Below are 21,683 nucleotides of genomic sequence, written 5' to 3'. Positions count from 1 at the left end.
GCTGTACAAGCTTCAGGTGCATTCATTCCAGGATACAGATCTCTGGTGCTGCCAGGGAAAGGGGAAAAGCAGGCATATTTTTGGAGGACTTATGCGGGGATTTGTCCCTCTTCTTGTGGGAAAGTTTGCCATGGTCCGTCTCATGTCTGCTTCACGGAGTTCTTGTGTTTGGAGGAGAACTGAAAACCACCAGTACCAAAAACCAGCAATGTGCTGCCTGGTGGTTCTGGATGAGAGGAAGCAGAATGGGAGAGGGTCCTAGATCTTAACAGGGCCTGTGGAAAGTGCCACAAGGTGCTTGTGGAGCCTGAAATCACAAGCTTGTCTGATACATGGAGGAAAGGCATGGCAGATACTGCACTTTGAGGGAGACATGTGATTCCCTGAGGCAGCACAAATTTCATGAAGATGCTCACTAGGAAAACCAAGGGGCATGTCAGGCAAGCCTTGGCACTTGGGCATAATTGATGCACTGAAGAAAAAGGGAAAACTAGAAAGAGAAGACCCCCACCCCAACCCCAACTAACAAGCACTAAACTTTGCTAACTAACAAGGAATACTTTTTATAGTATTTACAGACTCAACTAAGATGCACACCAAAGAAAAGAAATGGACACAGGAGGTTCCATCCCCAACCATGGGTGACAGAAAAAGAAATGGGGGTCAGTCGGTCCGTACCGGTGTTTATGCCCTCAGAGGGCAGCACTAGGAGGCACAGCTTCAGATGAGCTGGCATGGCTATTGAAGAATTTCTGGGCCTGAGCATACAGAGCATGTCCCCACAGGGATCAGCTCTCGAAGAAGAACTGACAGTTTCCTTTCCTGTAGGGAGGAGTAACTCACTGTCAGACAGTCACGGTCAGAACTTTAAGCATGCAACTACATGCAATACTCCAAAAAGTCTTATTTTGAATGAGATCACTTCTACTAGGTGCTACCAATGTAGAGAAAGGAGAGCAATGAACACCTACAAGTCTTAGACCTATCGGGAACAGGTGGGTTAAATATCACAAGTATTTTCATTAACAACATGGTAAAGGGATGAGTAGATTGTATCTGGGCCGGTAAATTTTCAAGCACATTTTGCAAGTCTATTACAACTTTTAATGAACTTGAACTTAAATTAATATCTAAAAGAAATAAAAGGATGAGTGCTGTTCACCATCTTTTTTCCTAGAAGATAACTCATTAGCTTTTTTATGTCATCTGTGCAGGTGCAGAGATTTATAAAAATAAACTGGACATTAAAAACTTTAAAAGTGATATTGCAGATGTATAAATGCTTTTTTGGATTTATAAGGGCCCAATCCTGTTTCCACTGATGTCTATGGTGTTTTTCTCTCGACTTCAATGATAACATGATCAAACCCTAAATTACAGTTGCAATTAGACAGGCAGTGGACTGACACTTGAAAGAGCAGGATTGTGTTGGCCTGAATGTGTTTAATCTCATGTGTTTTTTAAAAAGGAAAGGAGAAATGGCTTACTCTGTACTTCAGCTGGTAATCACCAATGCAAAAAAAAGATGACTGTGGAATATAGATCTTTTGTATATCAGACTGTTCCTACCAAGCCTCAACTAGGAATGCTGCTGACTGAAGAAGCAGATTTGCCATTAGCTTAATAGGTTTCTGCTTTTGGAGGCGGTAGTTCACAGTGCAATTTCTTGCTGGAATAGATTCTTCACAAATAAGAATAATCCTTCATTGATATTTAGTGACTTCAAGACCTTGCTACAATCAGACAAACAGGCAAATGTGGTTAAGTTAGTGCATATATTTATATATAAAATATGAATATTAATAGCTAGATTGAATGACACACTTATTATACTGTTATAGAAGTTACATAAACGCACTAGCACCTGTTTTTCTTCTCTAACAAATACACAAAAGTTAGAAAGCTTCAAAATTAAAGATCTCAGTGCAACTTTAATCCAACTATGTTGTCAATAAACTATATTTTAAAAGCATACATTTAACATCATATTAAGTGGCAATTAGGGCAATAAATTAATTGCAGTTAATGTCTGTGATTAACTGAAAGCAAAATTAACATGTTAATCGCATACCTGTGGGAGCAGCAGGAGGCATCAGCAATGTGAGCTGAAGCCTCAGCCCTCTGCTTCTCAGTCAGTGGCGAGAGGGGGCTGAGGCCAGCCCCCACTCGCCATTTCCTAGGCAGGAGTGCGGGGAGGGGTAAAGCCCTGCACCGAGAGCCCCCAGCCCTGATCCTATATTTGAAAATATAGGGGAAAAAAGCCCAAAATATTTAAATAAATGGTATTCTAATATTGTGATTAGAATTAAATCTGTGCAATTAAAACTGTGATTCATCGTGATTAATTTTTTAATCCTAGTAGAACACAAAAGCTATATGCAAGGGGACAGAGTTAACTTTGCTGAAGAAACCTTACTTTTTATGTTTCATTACTTTTGTACATTTCAATTCTTAATATTCAGGACACTTCGCAAAAGGATGGTGGAACATGAACCCAGGCCTGCAGGGCTCCCAGGAAACCCACATCCTCACACTGCCATCTGACAGCTGCTGAAAGTGGAGATTACTTACTGGAACTAGAGGTTCTTTCACATGTGTGGTCCCTATCCATATTCCACAAGTGAATACACATGTGCATCATACTCTCAAGTCCAGAAATTCTTCAAAGCAGTGTCCAATGGCACGCACATGCACAGTAGTGCTCCTCATGCTCCTGACCTAGGATATAAGAGGCAGCATGGGTCAACACCTCTCCAGTTCCTCTTCTCACTGCAAATCCAACAAAATCTGAAGCAGACAGAATGGAGGGCAGGTAGTGGAATACAGTTGGTACCAAACATCTTGAAGAACCTCCAGTTACAGTAAGTAACCTCCACTACTTCTTCAAGTGATGGTCCCTATGTGTATTCCACATTTGGGTGACTGACAAGCAGGGTTCAGGCTGGAGGCAAGTTCAAGAAAGCCGGTAGCAAAAATCCTTACAATTCTACTGATCCCACTGCTGCATCCACAGCTGAGGCATAAACTAGAGCGTAGTGAATCGCAAATGTGTGCATCAAACTCCAAATGGCTGCTCTGCTGGTGTCCTGCAGCAAAACATCTGATAGGAATGCCATGGAGGGAGCTTGTGCTTATGTGGAGTGAGCTGCAACACCTCCAGAGGGAGGAATGTTTGCTATCTTGCATCACTCTAAGACGCCTCCTGAGACCCACTTAGAAATCCTCTGGAAGGATATGGCTTGCCCCCGTGATATCTTGCTATGGAGATAGAGTCTCAGTGATTTCCTAATGAGCTTGGTTCTTTGCAGGTAGAATGCCAGACCATGCTGGACATTGAGGGAATGAAGTCTCTTATCTCCAGAGGAAGCCTAGGTTTTTGGGAAAAATACAAGTGTATCATTTGATATGGAACTCAGAAACCATCTTGGGGGGGAACTTGGGGCATAGCTGAAGAGAAACCTTTTCTTGTGCAACACTGTATAAAGAGGAGCCATCATGATGGCACTGAGCTCGCTGAGGTGATAGCTACTATAAATGCCACCTTCACAAACATGTGGGCCATGGTACAATTCACCACGGGTCCAAAAGGTGCACTAGTGAGCTTGGCTAGGACACGGATGAAGGTGTCACTGAGGCAGATTTAAATACTGGTGGTAAGGTCCTGGTCAAGCCTTTCATGAATCATACTGTAGCTTTGTGAGTAAAAATGGAGCATCTGTCCACCAGAGGTAGGAAGGCACTAATCGTTGTTACATGTACTCTTAGCGAACTAACGGAGACACGTGAAGTCTTCAGGAATAGGAGATAGTCTAGAACAACCAGGATGCTTACAGTATCTGGAGAATGTTGGTTTAGTCAGGTCTAGGCCAAAAAAAGTCTTCACTTGGCCTGATAGCAGGTTCTAGAATACGCTTTTCTACTCTCGTTAAGGATCACCTGAACAGGGGCTGAACATGAGAGTTCTATTTCCAACACCCATCCAAAAACCAGGAAGTGAGGTGGACTTCACCCAGACTGGGATACTTGGTCTTCCCTCAGTTGTGGATTAGGAGATCTGGGAAGAGGTGGATCCTGACTGCTGGGCAGGCAGACATTATTAGAAGTTCCATGAACCAGAACTGTCTGGGACAGTGGGGTGCTCGGAGAATGATGCTGGCTTTGTCGCAGTGTATCCTGCCTATGAGCTGCAGAAACAGGAGAATGGGACGAAAGACATATCTGCAGCCATTCATCCAGGACATGAGCAGAGCATCACCTTGGGAGTCGCAACTCATGACTTCCCTTGAGCAACATAGGGGGAGCTGTCTGTTCATTTGGGACACAAAGAGGTCATAACTGAGTACTCCACTGTGTAAATATCTCACTTACGACTGTGTCGTGAACTTCCCACTTCTGGCCTATCACAAAGCTTCTGTTTGTCTGCCAGGGTGTTGTTGATAAGGCAATGCACATTCCTGGTATTGTGATGTGGTTCCTGATGCACCAGTTCCAAAGTCTGACCTCTTCCTGGCAGAGGGGATGAGATTTTTTTTCTTTTTCTCTCTCTTGCTGTGTGTGTGTGTGTGTGTGTGTGTGTGTGTGTGTGTGTGTGTGTACACGCGCGCTTTATATAGACCATTGCAATTATATTGTCCAATATTATCTGTATATGGAGTAAGCATATAAGCAGAAGGAAGGCTTGCAAAAAAGATGGATCTCTCTCAGTTCCAATAAGTTTATATGCAGCCTGGCCTCTAATGGAGTCCAGATGCCATGAGCAGTGTGGTTGTCCAGGTGAGCACCCCATCCCAGAAGAGAGATGTCGGTCATAATGGTGGCCCTGGGGGTGGGAGGGCTGAAGGGAACTCCCACCATGAACTTTTCTGGATTCAACCACCAAGTTAAGGAGGTAACAACTCTGGCAGGAGCAACCTGGAGTTGATTTGGTCCTTGGTTGTCGATAGATTGAATGAAGCCAAGTCTACAAGCACCGCAAGTGGAGTCTGGAGAAAGGAGTCACGTAGGTGCATGTGGCCAAACTGTGAGAGGCACTTGTGCACTGTAGCTTGTGATCTGTGGGTGATGTGTGAAATCAGGTTGCCCATTGCATGAAACCTTTCTGAGCGAAGGAACACTTTCACAGAAACTGAATCCAACCTTGCCCCTATAAAGTTTATTGACCTTATGGGTAACAAAACAGACTTTTCTTCATTTATCCACATGACTAGGGCTGTTAGAAGTTGTATGCCTGTCATGCACCTCACCTTCTGACAAGATCAGCCTACCAGGAGCCAATTGTCCACATATGGGAACACCGTATGGTCCTGGCATTTCATCTGGGCTGCTACTACAGAGAAAACCTTTGTAAATACTCTGGGTGCCATAGCCAGCCAAAGGGGAGGACTCAAAACTCCAAGTATTCCTGGCCTACCACAAAATGCAGGAACTTCTTGTGTGATGGGTGAATGTCCACATGGAAATACGCACCCTTTATGTCAAGAGCCACAAACCACATCACTTCCTGAAGGGAGGATATTATAGATGCCAGCATAATCATCCAGAATTTCAACTTTCAAATAAGAAGGTTGAGTTGCTGAAAGTGTGGGATGGGTCTTTTCATATTTCCTAATCCCTCAAAAAGATGGAGGGTATAGAAGAACCCCCTCCAACGGCAATGAAGTGGGAAGCACTCTATTGCCCCTCGGTGTAAAAGGGATTCTGCTTCCCACTGAAAAATTACCTCATGAGAGAGGTCCCCAAAGGGGGATTGGGCAGCGGGTTTCTGAGATGGGAAGGAGAGAAATGCTACAGAGTGTTCTTGGCGGATAATCTCCAGAACACAGCTGTCCATAGTGATCTTGTTCCAGTTGTGGGCAAAGAGTGTAAGACAGCCCTCAAAGATGACAGGGGGGTTGGCATAAGTGACAGTACATGGGTCTCGACCAATATGTCAAACGTGGCTCTTGGCTGGTGATTAAGAGAGAAAGAGTAGAGGCTGAGCAGTAGAGGGGGCCAAGAAGCGAGGCCTCTGAATCTTTTGGTGTTTGCACAAAGGCTCAGCTGATAAATTGCATGAGGTGGCGGCGGCCTTGGTCTATAAGATTGCCTCTGGTGTTTCCTCCTGGAGGCCAATGTATAAATCCTAGGGGAATACAGAGACAATCTCAAGTCTTTTAGCAAGTGCAGGGACTCGTCCGTTTTATCACTGAAGAGATCCAACTCATCAAAAGGGAGATGGTCCTGTGAAAACTGCAAGCCTGGAATAGATATTAAAGTTGCATTTTGTTAACAATGCTTGGTAGTTTTCTACAGGCCTGCAATTTCATGTTGCTAACACCTTCCTCCCCAGGAGCTTCAGTCCCTTAGAACCTTTATCTGCCAGGGTGGTCTTTTGATAGTATGACCTAGCCCTTACGAGAGCTGCCTGAACCACCAGCAAGTTAGGGGCAGGATGAGAACATAATAATTCGGCTCCTTTGCCAGGAACAAAGTATTGCCTCTCAGCTCTTTTTGATGTAGGGGCACAGGCTGATGGAGTGTGCCATACCACTCCAGTTGGTCCCAGTATGGTTTCATTAATAGGCAGGGCCACCTTATTTGGTCCCCGAGGCTGTAATATGTTGGTGATGAGAGTCCTGGACCTCCTCTAATAGGATCTGTAGGTTACGGGGAACTCTTTGTGGCAGCTCCTGGTATTGGAGGTGGTCATCCGGCAGAGAAGGAGTGACCACCTTGTCCAGGGATGATGAAGAGGCACCCTTCGGTACCTGTGGATATGGTTCAATCTCCTCCTCCTCATACACTGACTGGTGAGAGGGAGAGGAGTGGTACGACTCTTCAGAGGGGTCCAAACACCTGTCATAAGGATCCCACAGACCCACAATAAGGCCAGAAAGAGGGATCTATAGGTCGCGGGGACCCCCAAAGACATTGGTACCAGCTGTCCCTGGGGATGGAGAGGTTTGAAGGTCATACCAAGTGGAATGGCAAGCATAACTCCTCAATTGTCTATTGGAGCTTAACAGCATCCACGGAGATACCAGTGCAGCCATCTCCTCAGATTCATCCAAGTGAGAGAACTACTCAATCGGTGCAGTGGTGCTGTCAGTACCAGGGCACTCCAGCCAAATGATTGGAGGTGAGACAGTTCCTTGGACAGTGATGTTGACTCCTCCAGCAGAGTCAGATCATCCCCATCAGGGGGACCGGGCCAGAAAGAAATGGAGACTATGAATAAGGGAGGAATACATCCTCTGTTGTTGTACAAGTCTCGGGACACCTTGGTGTCCAAGGGATTCCCACAGTTAAATCTGACAGATCCAGTACATCTGCAGCAACTAAACAGTCTTTAGATAGATGAGGTGGTACTGACTATCGATCCGGACTAGCACTCATAGATGGAACCAGTCTATCCTTAGGCTTCGGTACCAAGATGACCAATGGAATTAGAAGGTATTTCTTTTTATGTATCTTGCCCTTTGATCTGGGGGTCTCCATCAGAGCCAGTTCCTTAGGTTCCATATGCAACATCTCACCCAACCTGGACAGGCTCAGGGAGGAAGCATGTTTCTTATGACCATTCCTCAATGGGGATCTATCTTTGTGTCCATGAGAGAGCACTCTACTCTCATGTGGAGTCCTTGAAGAAGAATCCTTGGGCTTATATGTTTAGGACCCTGCTCCAAGGAATGTGCTTGGAAAGGCACCGCTGGTCAGTTAAGGCTGACCTATGTGGGGGGGTGGTCTCCTTGGCCCAGATCGGAGAGGGGCCTCAGGGCCTTCATCAGGTGCTTCTGTAGATGAAGCTCCCAGGTTGCTCAAGTTCTGGGTGGGAAGGAGCGACAGATACTGCACTTTTCAGAAATATGCACCTCAGCCAGACTGTACAGGCACTGCTGATGTTTGTTACTGATGGAGAAGGGTCGAAGGCAGGAAACTCAATTCTTGAGCAGACTCTGGGCATAATCCCAGAGTCAGGGAGAGGTTCCCCAACTGGAGGGAAAAAAAAACACTCTATACTATAAACTTTAACTATCACCTACAAATCTAAGAATATAACTATCTACAAATGTTTTATTTATAGGTTATAGAACCAAGTGAAGGAAGGCACAATTCCAACTGAGGCCATCGCTGCAGTAAGAAGGAACTGGAAAGGTGTCAACCTGCACTGCTTCTTATACCTTCAGTCGGAAGCACGAGGGTAGCTACTACGCATGTGAGGGCCAACAGACACTACTTTGAAAAATTTCCGGACTCTAGCATATGGTGCACATGCGTACCCACATGTGGAATACGCATAGGGACTATCATTCGAAGAACCTAGTCCCTCCCTGAGACCCACAATCTGCTGAGACAGCACACCACAGGAAGTTCCTCCTCAAATGATCTGACAGTGGTCTTAATGATCTCTGATTGGGCCCCTGAACCTATATAAAGCCACGGCATGTACCAGGAAGTGTCTAGGAAATTATGTGGAACCTTACCTAGCTGCCATGATTGCCTGCTTCTCTGTTCCTGAATTCCTGGGACTAACCTTGGCTCTGACTTGGATTTTGACTCCTGATCAACCCCCTGGAACTCCAAAACAGATCCCAATACCTGGAACTAAGCCTCAGCCCAATTCCTGACTGTCTGGTTCTGACTCTGGGCTTGATTCTTGACCCTCATACTGGCTCTGAACCCTGGATTCAGTTCTGAGATCCCAAACTCCTGCCACCAGTCCCACTTACCTTCACCCAGGATCCTGACAATCATTTTAAGCATTCATGTCTTTACATTTTAACAAGTTACCTAAATCAGGAGCCTACTGGACCTGTAAAACTACTGGAATTCTAGGCCCCAATCCTTCAAACTGCACAGTGATCCTTGCACACAAACAAGTATTTCACTTGCAGGATTGGGACCTTAGTTAGCAACATCTAAGTTTCAGTCAGTTTTTTAACATTGTTCCTGTATGCAAAACTGGGCAGGATTTTGGTTTCAGTCAAACATCAACACTTCTTGCTTCATTTATGGATGCTAGCTCTTAATAAAAGTATATTGTACATTCTGAATTATTACTTGTCTAGCAAAAGGTACTTACCAGTTCTGGAAAACAGATTTTCCCCTTCAGCTCTCTAGCCCCCCCTACAACAAAACAAAAACAAGAGAATCATCAGATAACATTTAATTTGAGTTTGGAACAAAAAGAATTTTTTTGGGGGGGGGAGTATATCTCCAAATGATTTATTTTTTTTAAAAGATGTAGCAGACAAATATGAAATTGATCTGAGAAGGGCGAAAAAAAAGAGTTTGATATAGTTTGATATAGCAAGGGAAGAACTGAGAGTGCTTATAATTCTATTATTTCCCAGTTACTGTAAACCAGATTGAAGTGCAAGCAGTGATGTGAGGGTCTTCTTTTGCCAATACTGGAATGGAAATTTTAAAACAAAGGAAAAAAATCAACTGACCATCACTTTTTCTTGCATGTCTATGTAACAAAATTAATTATAGCAAAGCTTGGGCCAAACTGTGTTTAGGGCCTTACCCCATCCACAACTTGATTATAATAACTCCACTCCAAGATATTTACTATGATGGTTACAAGTGCATTCTCATTTGTATTTAGGCTCAGCCAACTTTGTCACAGACTAAAAATCCACACACATTTTACAACTTTGCTAGAAAAATCTGGGTGTTAATACAAACCTTATCTTAGGCGCTGATCCTAAAATGTGATCAATGATATCCCACTGCAGAGCTCAGGCTCTGGGTCTCTATCCTACAACTAGATGCATTGGTGCAGACTTGTGATCATGTGCACTCACATCAAAGTCAATGGGATTCAATACAAATGCAAGAGACAGACTGCACTTGCTAATCTATTTACAGACCTGGGGAAGAATCTGTACAGGAAATTTAATGCCTACTGTTAAGTAGTGAATATGCAGATCCACTTAGTGTCAGAATTTTTAGATTGTGTGTTTAGAACCAATTTTTTCCTTAGTATGGCACTTGGGTCAATTATTTATTTATTTATTTAAGTTCTGAGGAAAGTTATAACAATTTCTAAATGTTGATGAGGTGGAGTTTTTTTGAGCAGCTGATTTCTGCATAAGGGTACACAAAGCAACCTATACATCAGTATTTTGGATGTAAGCAGTGCAAGGTCTGAAATATCCAGATCACTGACAGCTATTTAGAGATCAGCCTTAATTGACAAATTATAGTGGTTTCTCAACCATTCAAACCCCACACTTGATTGCATTTTTCCCCCTTCATAGGCTCTAAAGCCCACACAATGAGGTCATTTAATCACCACAAACACGTCTCCTTTCAGCAACAACATACTAAGGTTGTGTCTATATCTGAGTGCTATAAAAGGCTGTGGCTCTGGAAAGCTAAGCAAAGACGCTTTCACAATACATCTACAACTACGACCTTAGAGTGATCAAGTCTCAATTTTCATTAAGAAAAAAAAATCAACATTCATTTGTAGAAAGTTCAAGAAAACAATTTTATTTTTCTCTATTTTAAAGAAGGAATCACCCATTTTTAGAGACAGAGCATGACCAAGGCTGTGATTGTCCTCCATTCTGGGACCCCAATTCCATCAAATCAAAACCCCGCCCCCTTCCAGTCTAGTAATATGGAAAAGTCAGAATAGTTTCAACCCAGACACTTTTCTGTAAGGTTGTAATCCTGAGAACCCATGGACTCAAAGGACTGTGAATCACAAACTCCAGAGTTCTAATTCAGGCTCTGTGACTTGCTGTGTGCCTTGGACAAGTCACTTAAATAGGACCTAAAGAGGTGGTAAAACAGGCTTGTACCTTTGCTGCTTCACGTAATATATTACATTTAAAAAATGTTAAAAGAACATTAACATTTGAAAAGTCAAGCACTCAAGCGTTATGAAATGCCAGAATTAAGACTGCCTCTGCAACCTTAATTCTGCCCTTGTGTGCATATATACATTATGATGCAGTATTTAATTACATGATCACATACTATTTTTCCCACAGGAACTCTGCCTCATTCAGTGCAGAGGATGGTTGGCACTTAGAGAATGAGGCATCTGTTCAATATTTCTTTATACCCTCATCATTTGTGCAGCCCCAGGCGTTATTTACTGAATACCAACCAAGCCCTGCAGTGAGTAAAGAATTATTAGTTTTCTCACAGATAGTATGGAGATGAGCACCATAGAAAATCCTGATTTTAAAAAACGTTATGATTTTTTTCTCTGCAACAACCCTGTGAAGTAAGAGATTTACCACAAACAGGGAACTGAGGCACACAGACATTAAAGCCAAAATTTGCAAGAGTCTCCAATAACATTGAGTGCCCAAGTAAATGGGCTCTCAACTTAAGACATGTACGATTCAATTTTTCAGAGTACTTATTGTTTTTATAGTCTTTTATATACAGATATTACCTAAACAATCCTCATAATACTCCTGTGTGGTAGGTATCATAGAATCATAGAATTCAAGATCAGAAGGGACCATTATGATCATCTAGTCTGACCTCCTGCAAGATGCAGGCCACATTAGCCGATCTACCCACTCTTTTAGCAAGCGACCCCTGCCCCATGCTTCGGAGGAAGGCGAAAAACCTCCAGGGACACTGCCAATCTGCCCTGGAGGAAAATTCCTTCCCGACCCCAAATATGGCGGTCAGCTGAACCCCGAGCATGCGGGCAAGACTCTCCAGCCATACCCTCTGAAAGAGGTTAAGAATATCATATTATTGACCCAATTTGACCCAATTAAGTACCAGTTTGGCACTTAATTGACCTATTGACTAAGCCCGTTATCCTATTATACCATCTCCTCCATAAACTTATCTAGCTTAATCTTAAAGTCATGGAGGTCCTTCGCCCCTACTGTTTCCCTCGGTAGGCTGTTCCAGTATTGCACTCCCCTGATGGTTAGAAACCTTCGTCTAATTTCAAGCCTAAATTTCCTGACTGACAATTTATATCCGTTTGTCCTCGTGTCTACATTAGCACTGAGCTGAAATAATTCCTCTCCTTCCCTGGTATTTATCCCTCTGATATATTTAAAGAGTGCAATCATATCTCCCCTTATCCTTCTTTTGGTTAAGGAAAACAAACCGAGCTCCTCAAGTCTCCTGTCATACGACAGGCCTTCCATTCCTCGGATCATTCTAGTGGCCCTTCTTTGTACCCGTTCCAGTTTTAACTCATCCTTCTTAAACATGGGAGACCAAAACTGCACACAATACTCCAAATGAGGTCTCACCAACGCCTTATATAACGGGACTAGCACTTCCTTATCCCTACTAGAAATACCCCGCCTAATGCAACCCAAGACCGCATTAGCTTTTTTAACGGCCACATCACATTGCCTACTCATAGTCATCCTACGATCAACCAGGACTCCCAGGTCCTTCTCCTCCTCCGTTACTTCCAACTGGTGCGTCCCTAGCTTATAACTAAAATTCTTGTTAGTCATCCCTAAATGCATAACCTTACACTTCTCACTATTGAATTTCATCCTGTTACTAATACTCCAGTTTACAAGGTCATCCAAATCTCCCTGGAGGATATCCCGATCCTTCTCTGAATTGGCAATACCTCCCAACTTGGTGTCGTCCGCAAACTTTATCAGCCCACTCCTACTCTTGGTTCCCAGGTCAGCAATAAATAGATTGAATAAAATAGGACCCAAAACCAAACCTTGAGGAACTCCACTGGTAACCCCCCTCCAACCCGACAGTTCCCCTTTCAGTACTACCCTCTGCAGTCTCCCCTTTAACCAACTCCTTATCCACCTCTGGATTTTCATTTCGATCCCCATCTTTTCCAATTTAACCAATAATTCCTCATGCGGTACCGTATCAAACGCCTTACTGAAATCCAGATATATTAGATCCACCGCATTTCCCTTGTCTAAAAAATCTGTTACTTTCTCAAAGAAGGAGATCAGATTGGTTTGGCACGATCTACCTTTCGTAAATCCATGCTGTAATCTATCCCAGTTGTCATCGGCCTCCTGCTCCTTAACCACTCTCTCTTTCAAAATTTTTTCCATTACTTTGCATACTACAGATGTTAAACTAACAGGCCTGTAGTTACCCGGGTCACTTTTTTTCCCCTTCTTGAATATAGGAACTACATTAGCTAATCTCCAGTCCAACGGTACAATCCCCGAATTTAGAGATTTATTAAAAATCATCGCTAACGGGCTAGCAATATCACTCGCCAATTCCCTTAATATTCTAGGATGAAGATTATCCGGGCCCCCCGATTTACTTCCGTTAAGCTGTTCAAGTTTAGCCTCCACCTCAGGTACCGTAATGTCTACCCCCATATCTCCATTCCCATCGGTCCCTCTATCACTATTCCTTAGCCCTTCATTAGCCTCATTAAAGACCGTGGCAAAATAATCATTCAGATATTGTGCCATTCCAAGATTATCCCTAATCTCCACTCCGTTTAAAGTTTTAAGCGGTCCCACTTCTTCCTTCTTGGTTTTCTTCCTATTTATATGGCTAAAAAACCTTTTGCTATTGGTTTTAATCCCCTTCGCTAGGTCCATCTCCACCCGTCGCTTTGCCTTTCTCACTGCATCCCTACACCCTCTGACCTCAATAAGGTAGGTTTCTTTGCTGATCCCTCCCATTTTCCACTCCCGGTACGCTTTCTGTTTTTTCTTAATGACCCCTCTAAGACGCTTGGTCATCCAGCTCGGTCTAAAACTGCTACCTACGAGCCGTTTTCCCTTTCTCGGGATACATGCCTCTGACATCTCCTGCAATTTCAACCTGAAGTAACCCCAGGCGTCATCTACCTTTAGATTCCTAAATATGTTGGTCCAGTCCACTTCCCTAACTAGTTGTCTTAATTTAGTAAAGTTAGCCCTTTTGAAATCGTAAACCCTAGTCTCAGATGCAATATTGATTATCCTCTCATTAATTTTGAAACGAATTAGCTCGTGATCACTCGAGCCAAGGTTGTCCCCTACAACTATTTCCTCAACAAGGTCCTCATTACTCACCAAAATCAGATCTAAAATGGCATCCCCCCTCGTCGGTTCAGCAACCACTTGATGGAGGAATTCATCAGCTATCACGTCTAGGAAAAGCTGAGCCCTATTGTTATTACTAGCATTTGTTTCCCAATCTATATCTGGGAAGTTAAAGTCTCCCATGATCAAGCAGTTCCTATTAGTGTTTACCTCCTTAAAAACATTAAAGAGCTCTCTATCCGTCTCCAAGCTAGATCCTGGCGGTCTATAGCACACCCCAATCACTATCCCGGGTGAGGCTCTGGTAGTTTTCTTCCCTAATGTGACCATTGCCCACACAGACTCCGTATTAACCATTGCATTGCTAGTTATTTCATTACATTTCACCTCATTATTGATATACAATGCTACTCCCCCACCTTTACCTTTGCATCGGTCTTTTCTAAACAGCACATACCCTTCCATACCTGTACTCCAGTCATGGCTATCGTTCCACCATGTTTCGGTTATTCCTACGATATCCGGTTTCAATTCTCGGACCAGGGGCTCCAGTTCCTCCATTTTATTACCTAAGCTTCTCGCATTGGTGAACAAACATCCTACCTTTTGCTGTTGGGCTCCTCTCACTCTTCTCACCCCGCTCGGTAGGGACACAGTACTACCAGTATGACCTGTCGATCTAGTATCTGTCCCCCCCCTCTTCCTTACACCTAACCGTCCCCCTCTGGCTATATCTGTTGTTATCTTCTTGTTCTCACTCCCAATGTATAAATTTGGCGTGGAGTGCACCAGGGCCTCTCCCAACCGTCTCCCCCCAGTGTCTAGTTTAAAGCTCTTTTAATCAGATGAGCCAGCCTCCCTCCTAGAAGTCTACTTCCTTCCCTACTTAGGTGGAGCCCATCCCGTGAGAACAGTTGTCTGTCCCCAAAAGCCTCCCAGTGCCCATACATAGATATAACTGCCCTACTTTACAAATGGGAAAACAACCAAAACTAAAAGGCAATGTAACTTGCTCAAGACCACAGACTGAGCAGAGCCAGGATTAGGATTTAGGACATACTGACTCCTAATTCTAATACATATGACCATGTAATTAAAGACTATTATAAATGTATATGCACAAGAAGACAGAAGTAAGATTTTTATAGGCAAACTTAATTCTGGCATTTCTTAATTTTTGGGTACTGGACTTTGCAGTCTTAACATGAACATTCTTTTTTACATAGTTGTTTAGCAAGTCATTTCCTAGAGATATGTAATTCTGTGACAAGCAGCTGTAATGGTGATTTTAGACAGCTCATCTTTTGCCCTATCTAATCAGATTTTTTTGAGTTCAAAGCACCTCTATGACTCCAGGCCTATTTCCTCCCCTTCCCCCTCCCCCAATGTAAAACCTTGCTGCAAACCATGGAGGCATTAGAGTGCTTTACAAAATAATAATAAAATAATAATAATATATTCAAATATCAGGCAACCTAAATATAAGAGTCAGTACTGTTCCTCCTATAACAAAGGCATGAAAAGTTGAGAGTTTTGCTTTGTTTGTTTATAAAGTGAGTGGGAAAAGAAGTCTAGATTTCCCTTGAAGGACCCAGAGATATGAACTGCATCCCTAAACAAGCAATGTCAAGTCTCAAAATATTTGAAATTTTTCTGAAAGCCTCTGCTTCTGGAGCCATGTGTTTGTCAGAATCTCCACTTTCATTTAAAAAAAAAAAAGCTTCATGTTTGCAGAGAAACGTGAGGGCGCACTTGAAAACGAGACCCAATAAGATCAAAAACCAAAAGGCAAATTAAACCTCCAATTTTTTTTTAATTTTATAATGTTTAGGCCAGTATCATGGTTTTTGGGGCCTGATTCTTGACTGTTGAGCACATGAAGTTGGCACTACCGCTAAACAGAAATCTTTAAGTTAAAGAATTTCTTCCAATTGTTTGAGTTGAACAATTGTCAATAAAAACAAAGCTTTTAATAGTCCTAATTAGGGCTGTTGATTAATTGCAGTTAACTCACATGATAAATTAAAAAAACTAATTACAATAAAAATAATTAATCGCAATTGCTGCATTAATCGCATTATTAAATAGAATATCAATTGAAATTCAATGTTTTTGATGTTTTTCTACATTTTCAAGTATATTGATTTCAGTTAGAACACAGAATACAAAGTGTACACTACTCACTTTCTATTATTCTTTTTTATTACAAATATTTGCACTTTAAAAATGATAAACAAAAGAAATTGTATTTTTCAATTCACCTCATACAAGTACTGTAGTGCAACCTCTATCATGAAAATGTAACTTACAAATGTACATTTTTTTTTGGTTACATAACTGCATTCAAAAACAAAATGTACAACTTTAGAATCTACAAGTCCACTCAGTCCCTCTCCTTGTTCAGCCAACCACTAAGACAAAAAACATTGTTTACATTTACGGGAGATAATGCTGCCCACTTCTCATTTTCAATGTCACCAGAAAACGAGAACAGGCATTCACATGGGACTTCTGTAGCTGGCATTGCAAGGTATTTACGTGCCAGATATGCTAAACATTTGTATGTCCCTTCATGCTTTGGCCACCATTCCAGAGGACATGCTTCCATGCTGACAACACTCATTAAAAAAATAATGCTTTAATTAAATTTGTGATTGAACTCCTTGAGGGAAAATTGTAGATCTACAGCTCTGTTTTACCCATTTCATGTTACAACAGTCTCGAATGATGACCCCAACACACATTGTTCATTTTAAATACACTTACAGTGCAGATTTCACAAAATGCAAAGAAGGTACCAAAGTTAATTATTTTTTTTTTATAATGGAGATATACTTATCTCCTAGAACTGGAAGGGACCCTGAAGGGTTCATTGAGTCCAGCCCCCTGCCTTCACTAGCAGGACCAAGTACTGATTTTGCCCCAGATCCCTAAGTGGCCCTTCAGGGATTGAACTCACAACCCTAGGTTTAGTAGGCCAATGCTCAAACCACTGAGCTATCCCTTCCCCCACAAGATACCCAACCCAAGATTTAAGAATCTGAAATGCACAAGGTGCAGAGCATGCTTTCAGAAGTCTTAAAAGAGCAACACACAGCTACAGAAACTACAGAACCTCAACAACCAAAAAAGAAAATCAATCTTCTACTGGTAGCATCTGACTCAAATGATGAAAATGAACATGTATTGGTCCGCACTGCTTTAGATTGTTATCAAGCAGAACCCCTCATCAGCATGGACGCATGTCCTCTGGAATGGTGGTTGAAGCATGAAGGGACATTGAATATTTAGCACATCTGGCATGTAAATATCATGCAGCATTGGCTACAACAGTGCCATGAGAACGCCTGTTCTCACTTTCAGGTGACATTGTGAACAAAAAGCAGGCAGAATTATCTCCCATAAATGTAAACAAACTTGTTCGTCTGAGCGACTGGCTGAACAAGAAATTGGACCGAGTGGACTTATAGGCTCTAAAGTTGTTTTTTTTTTTAAATATAATTCTACATTTGTAAGTTCAACTTCCATGATAAATTGCACTACAGTTCTTGTATTAAGTACATTGAAAAATACCATCTTATTTTTACAATGTAAATATTTATAATAAAAATAAATATAAAGTGAGCACTGTACATTTTGTATTCTGTGTTGAAATTGAAATCAATATATTTGAAAATGTAGAAAACATCAAAAAATATTTCAATAAATGGTATTCTATTATTAACAATGCGATTAATCATGATTCATTTTTTAATTGCGCGATTAATCGTGATTCTTTTTTTTTAAATCGCTTGACAGCCCTAGTCCTAATAAAAATCATTTCCTGCATTCTGATCAGGTTTTACTTGATCAGTGTCTGCAAAACCATAATCCTACAATTTCCTAGAATATTCCAGGAATCATAGAATATCATGGTTGGAAGGGACCTCAGGAGGTCATCTAGTCCAACCCCCTGCTCAAAGCAGGACCAATCCCCAACTAAATCATCCCAGCCAAGTCTTTGTCAAGCCTGACCTTAAAAACCTCTAAGAAAGGAGATTCCACCACTTCCCTAGGTAACCCATTCCAGTGCTTCACCACTCTCCTAGCGAAAAGTTTTTCCTAATATCCAATCTAAACCTCCCCCACTGCAACTTGAGACCATTACTCCTTGTTCTGTCATCTGCTACCACTGAGAACAGTCTAGATCCATCCTCTTTGGAACCCCCTTTCAGGTAGCTGAAATCAGCTGTCAAATCCCCCCTCATTCTTCTCTTCTGCAGACTAAACAATCCTAGTTCCCTCAGTCTCCCCTCATAAGTCATGTACTCCAGCCCCGAATCACTTTTGTTGCCCTCCGCAGGACTCTTTCCATTTTTCCACATCCGTCTTATAGTGTGGGGCCCAAAACTGGACACTGTACTCCAGATGAGGCCTCACCAATATCAAATAGAGGGGAATGATCACATCCCTCGATCTGCTGGCAATGCCCCTACTTATACAGCTCAAAATGCCGTTAGCCTTCTTGGCAACAAGAGTACACAGTTGACTCATATCCAGCTTCTCATCCACTGTAACCCCTAGGTCCTTTTCTATAGAACTGCTGCCTAGCCATTCGGTCCCTAGTCAGTAGCAGTGCATGGGATTCTTCCGTCCTAAGTGCAGGACTCTGCACTTGTCCTTGTTGAACCTCATCAGATTTCTTTTGGCCCAATCCTCTAATTTGTCTAGGTCCCTCTGTATCCTATCCCTACCCTCCAGCATATCTACCACTCCTCCCAGTTTAGTGTCATCTGCAAACTTGCTGAGAGTGCAGTCCATACCATCCTCCAGATCATTAATGAAGATACTGAACAAAACCAGCCTCATGACCGACCCGTGAGGCACTCCGCTTGATACCGGCTGCCAACTAGACATGGAGCCATTGATCATTACCCGTTGAGCCCGACGATCTAGCCAGCTTTCTATCCACCTTATAGTCCATTCATCCAGCCCATACTTCTTTAACTTGCCAGCAACAATACTGTGGGAGACCGTATCAAAAGCTTTGCTAAAGTCAAGGAATAACACATTCACTGCTTTCCCCTCATCTACAGACCCAGTTATCTCCTCATAGAAGGCAACTAGGTTAGTCAGTCAAGTTGCCCTTGATGAATCCATGCTGACTGTTCCTGACCACTTTCCTCTCCTCAAGTGCTTCAGAATTGATTCCTTGAGGAACTGCTCCATGATTTTTCCAGGCACTGAAGTGAGGCTGACTGGCCTGTAGTTCCCTGGATGCTCCTTCTTCCCTTTTTTAAAGATAGGCACTACATTAGCCTTTTTCCAGTCATCCGGGACCTCCCCTGATAGCCATGAGTTTTCAAAGATAATGGCCAATGGCTCTGCAATCACATCTGCCAACTCCTTTAGCACCATCGGATGCAGTGCATCCGGCCCCATGGACTTGTGCTCATTCAACTTTTCTAAACAATCCTGAACCACTTCTTTCTCCACAGAGGGCTGGTCACTTCCTCCCCATGCTGTGCTGCCCAGTGCAGCGGTCTGGGAGCTGACCTTGTTCATGAAGGAAAAGCAGGGGACAAAAATATTTCTAATTTTATTTTATTTATATTTCTAAAGTTTATTTTCCTGAACAAAAGAAAGCCGAAAAAGAGTATGAGTGGTTTCTTTATATATAGAAACAAAGATGGTATATATAACCCACCTTTGCAGGTCAACTTTAACTTCTCTATCCAGTTGCTAAAATGAGAATACTTGCTTACCTCTCACAGGCATGTTGTAAAAATTAAGACCCCAATCATAAAACATTTCTACCTGTGACTAATTATAAGCATGAGAAGCTCCCACGGACTTCAACAGGACAACACACGTGCTTAAAGTTAAACACAGACAAGTGTTTGCAGGACTGGGACCTAAATATTTAATATTTGTATAGCACTTTTTAGATAGCACTTTTAATCTTCATAACAAGTGTATTGTATAACAAAGTTTTCTATTATGGAGATCAGATATTTATTGTAAGCTTTAAATTATAAAATGTAAATTTACTTTATTGTAACCAAAAAACAACAAAACAAAAAAAACCACTATAATTAGAAGGATGGGATATGAAAGAAAAGTCATGTTTAGGCCAGTGTTTCCTATTACATATTTTTTCAGTCCCTAGAAACAGGATGTTTCTAAACAGGATTTGAAACTAGTATTGACAGAGCCTTAGACTATACATGATGACTTAGTGCTCTATCTACACTACAGACAGACAGATCCATGTTAAACATAATCAAGTCCTAACTTGTGTTTCACACAGAGCTAATATACTTCATTGAATGCAGCAACATTTTTCCCAGCACAGCAGCGCTTTAACAGTGTTGGCCTATCCACACACATCACTACACAACTGTGTTTAAGTCAATGCATTTGGGAAAATTGTGGGCAGATATCGCAAACTGCCTCAGCTGTTCCTGCCAAAGTTAGAGAATTGGGACCATTTCCTCACATGAGCATAAGAATATAAGCACAGCCATACTGGGTTAGACCAAAGGTCCATCTAGCCTAGTGTCCTGTCTTCCAACAGTGGCTAATGCCAGGTGCCCCAGAGGGAATGAACAGAACAGGTCATCATCAAGTGATCCATCCCGTTGCCCATTCCCAGCTTCTGGCAAACAGAGGCTAGGGACACCATCCCTGGCCATCCTGGCTAATAGCCATTGATGGACCTCTCCTCAATGAACTTATCTAGTTCTTTTTTGAGCCCTGTTAGTCTTCACAACATCCTCTGGCAAGGCATTTCACAGGTTGACTGTACACTGTGTGAAAAAATACTTCCTTTTGTTTCTTTTAAACCTGCTGCTTATTAATTTCCATTAGGTGGCCCCTAGTTCTTGTGTTATGAGAAGGCGTAAATAACACTTCCTTATTTACTTTCTGCACACATGATTTTATAAACTTCTATCATATTCTCCCCTTAGTCAACTCATTTCCAAACTGAAAAGTCCCAGTCTTACTAATCTCTCCTCATACGGCAGTCATTCCATACCCCTAATTATTTTTGTTGCCCTTTTCTGAACCTTTTCCAAATCCTATATATATATTTTTGGGATGGGGGCAACCACATCTCCACGCATTATTCAAGATGTGAATGTACCATGGATTTATATAGAGGCAATATGATATTTCCTATCTTAATGATTCCCAACATTGTTAGCTTTCTTGACAGCCGCTGCACATTGAGTGGATGTTTTCAAAGAACTATCCACAATGATTCCAAGATCTCTTTCTTGCGTGGTAACAGCTAATTAGACCCCACAATTTTATATGTATGGTGGGGATTACGTTTTCCAGTGTGCATTACTTTGCATTTATCAACACTGAATTTCATCTGCCATTTTGTTGTCCAGTCACCTAGTTTTGAGAGATCCTTTTATAGCTCTTCGCAGTCTGCCTGGGACTTAACTATCTTGAGTAATTTTGTATCATATGCAAATTTTTTCACCTCATTGCTTACCTCGTTTTCCAGATCATTTATGATTATGTTAAATAGGACTGGGCCAGTATAGACCCCTGGGGGACAACACTATTTACCTTTCTCCATTCTGAAAACTGGCCATTTATTCCTACCATGAGAGAACCTTCTCTCTTTCCCATGACTGCTTACTTTGCTTAAGAGCCTTTGGTGAGGGACCTTGTCAAAGGCTTTCTGAAAATCTAAATGCACTATATCCACTGGATCCCCCATTGTGCATGCAG

General features: G+C 42.2%; 1 protein-coding gene across 3 annotated transcripts in view; it reads right to left on the bottom strand.

Moving 5' to 3' along the window:
- PHF21A (PHD finger protein 21A) overlaps positions 1-21,683 on the bottom strand; it is a 294,983-nt gene that overhangs the window by 220,316 nt on the left and 52,984 nt on the right. For all 3 annotated transcript variants that reach the window (XM_045015878.1, XM_045015879.1, XM_045015877.1), the window contains exon 2: positions 9,062-9,105. The gene's annotated coding sequence lies outside the window, so the exon portion shown is untranslated. The remainder of the gene's footprint in view (positions 1-9,061; positions 9,106-21,683) is intronic.

The sequence above is a fragment of the Mauremys mutica genome, chromosome 4 (assembly GCF_020497125.1).
Source record: "Mauremys mutica isolate MM-2020 ecotype Southern chromosome 4, ASM2049712v1, whole genome shotgun sequence".
In the NCBI taxonomy this organism is placed as follows: Eukaryota; Metazoa; Chordata; order Testudines; family Geoemydidae; genus Mauremys; species Mauremys mutica.
Note: the sequence above shows the minus strand (reverse complement) of the source record. Positions and strands in the feature narration are given on the sequence as shown.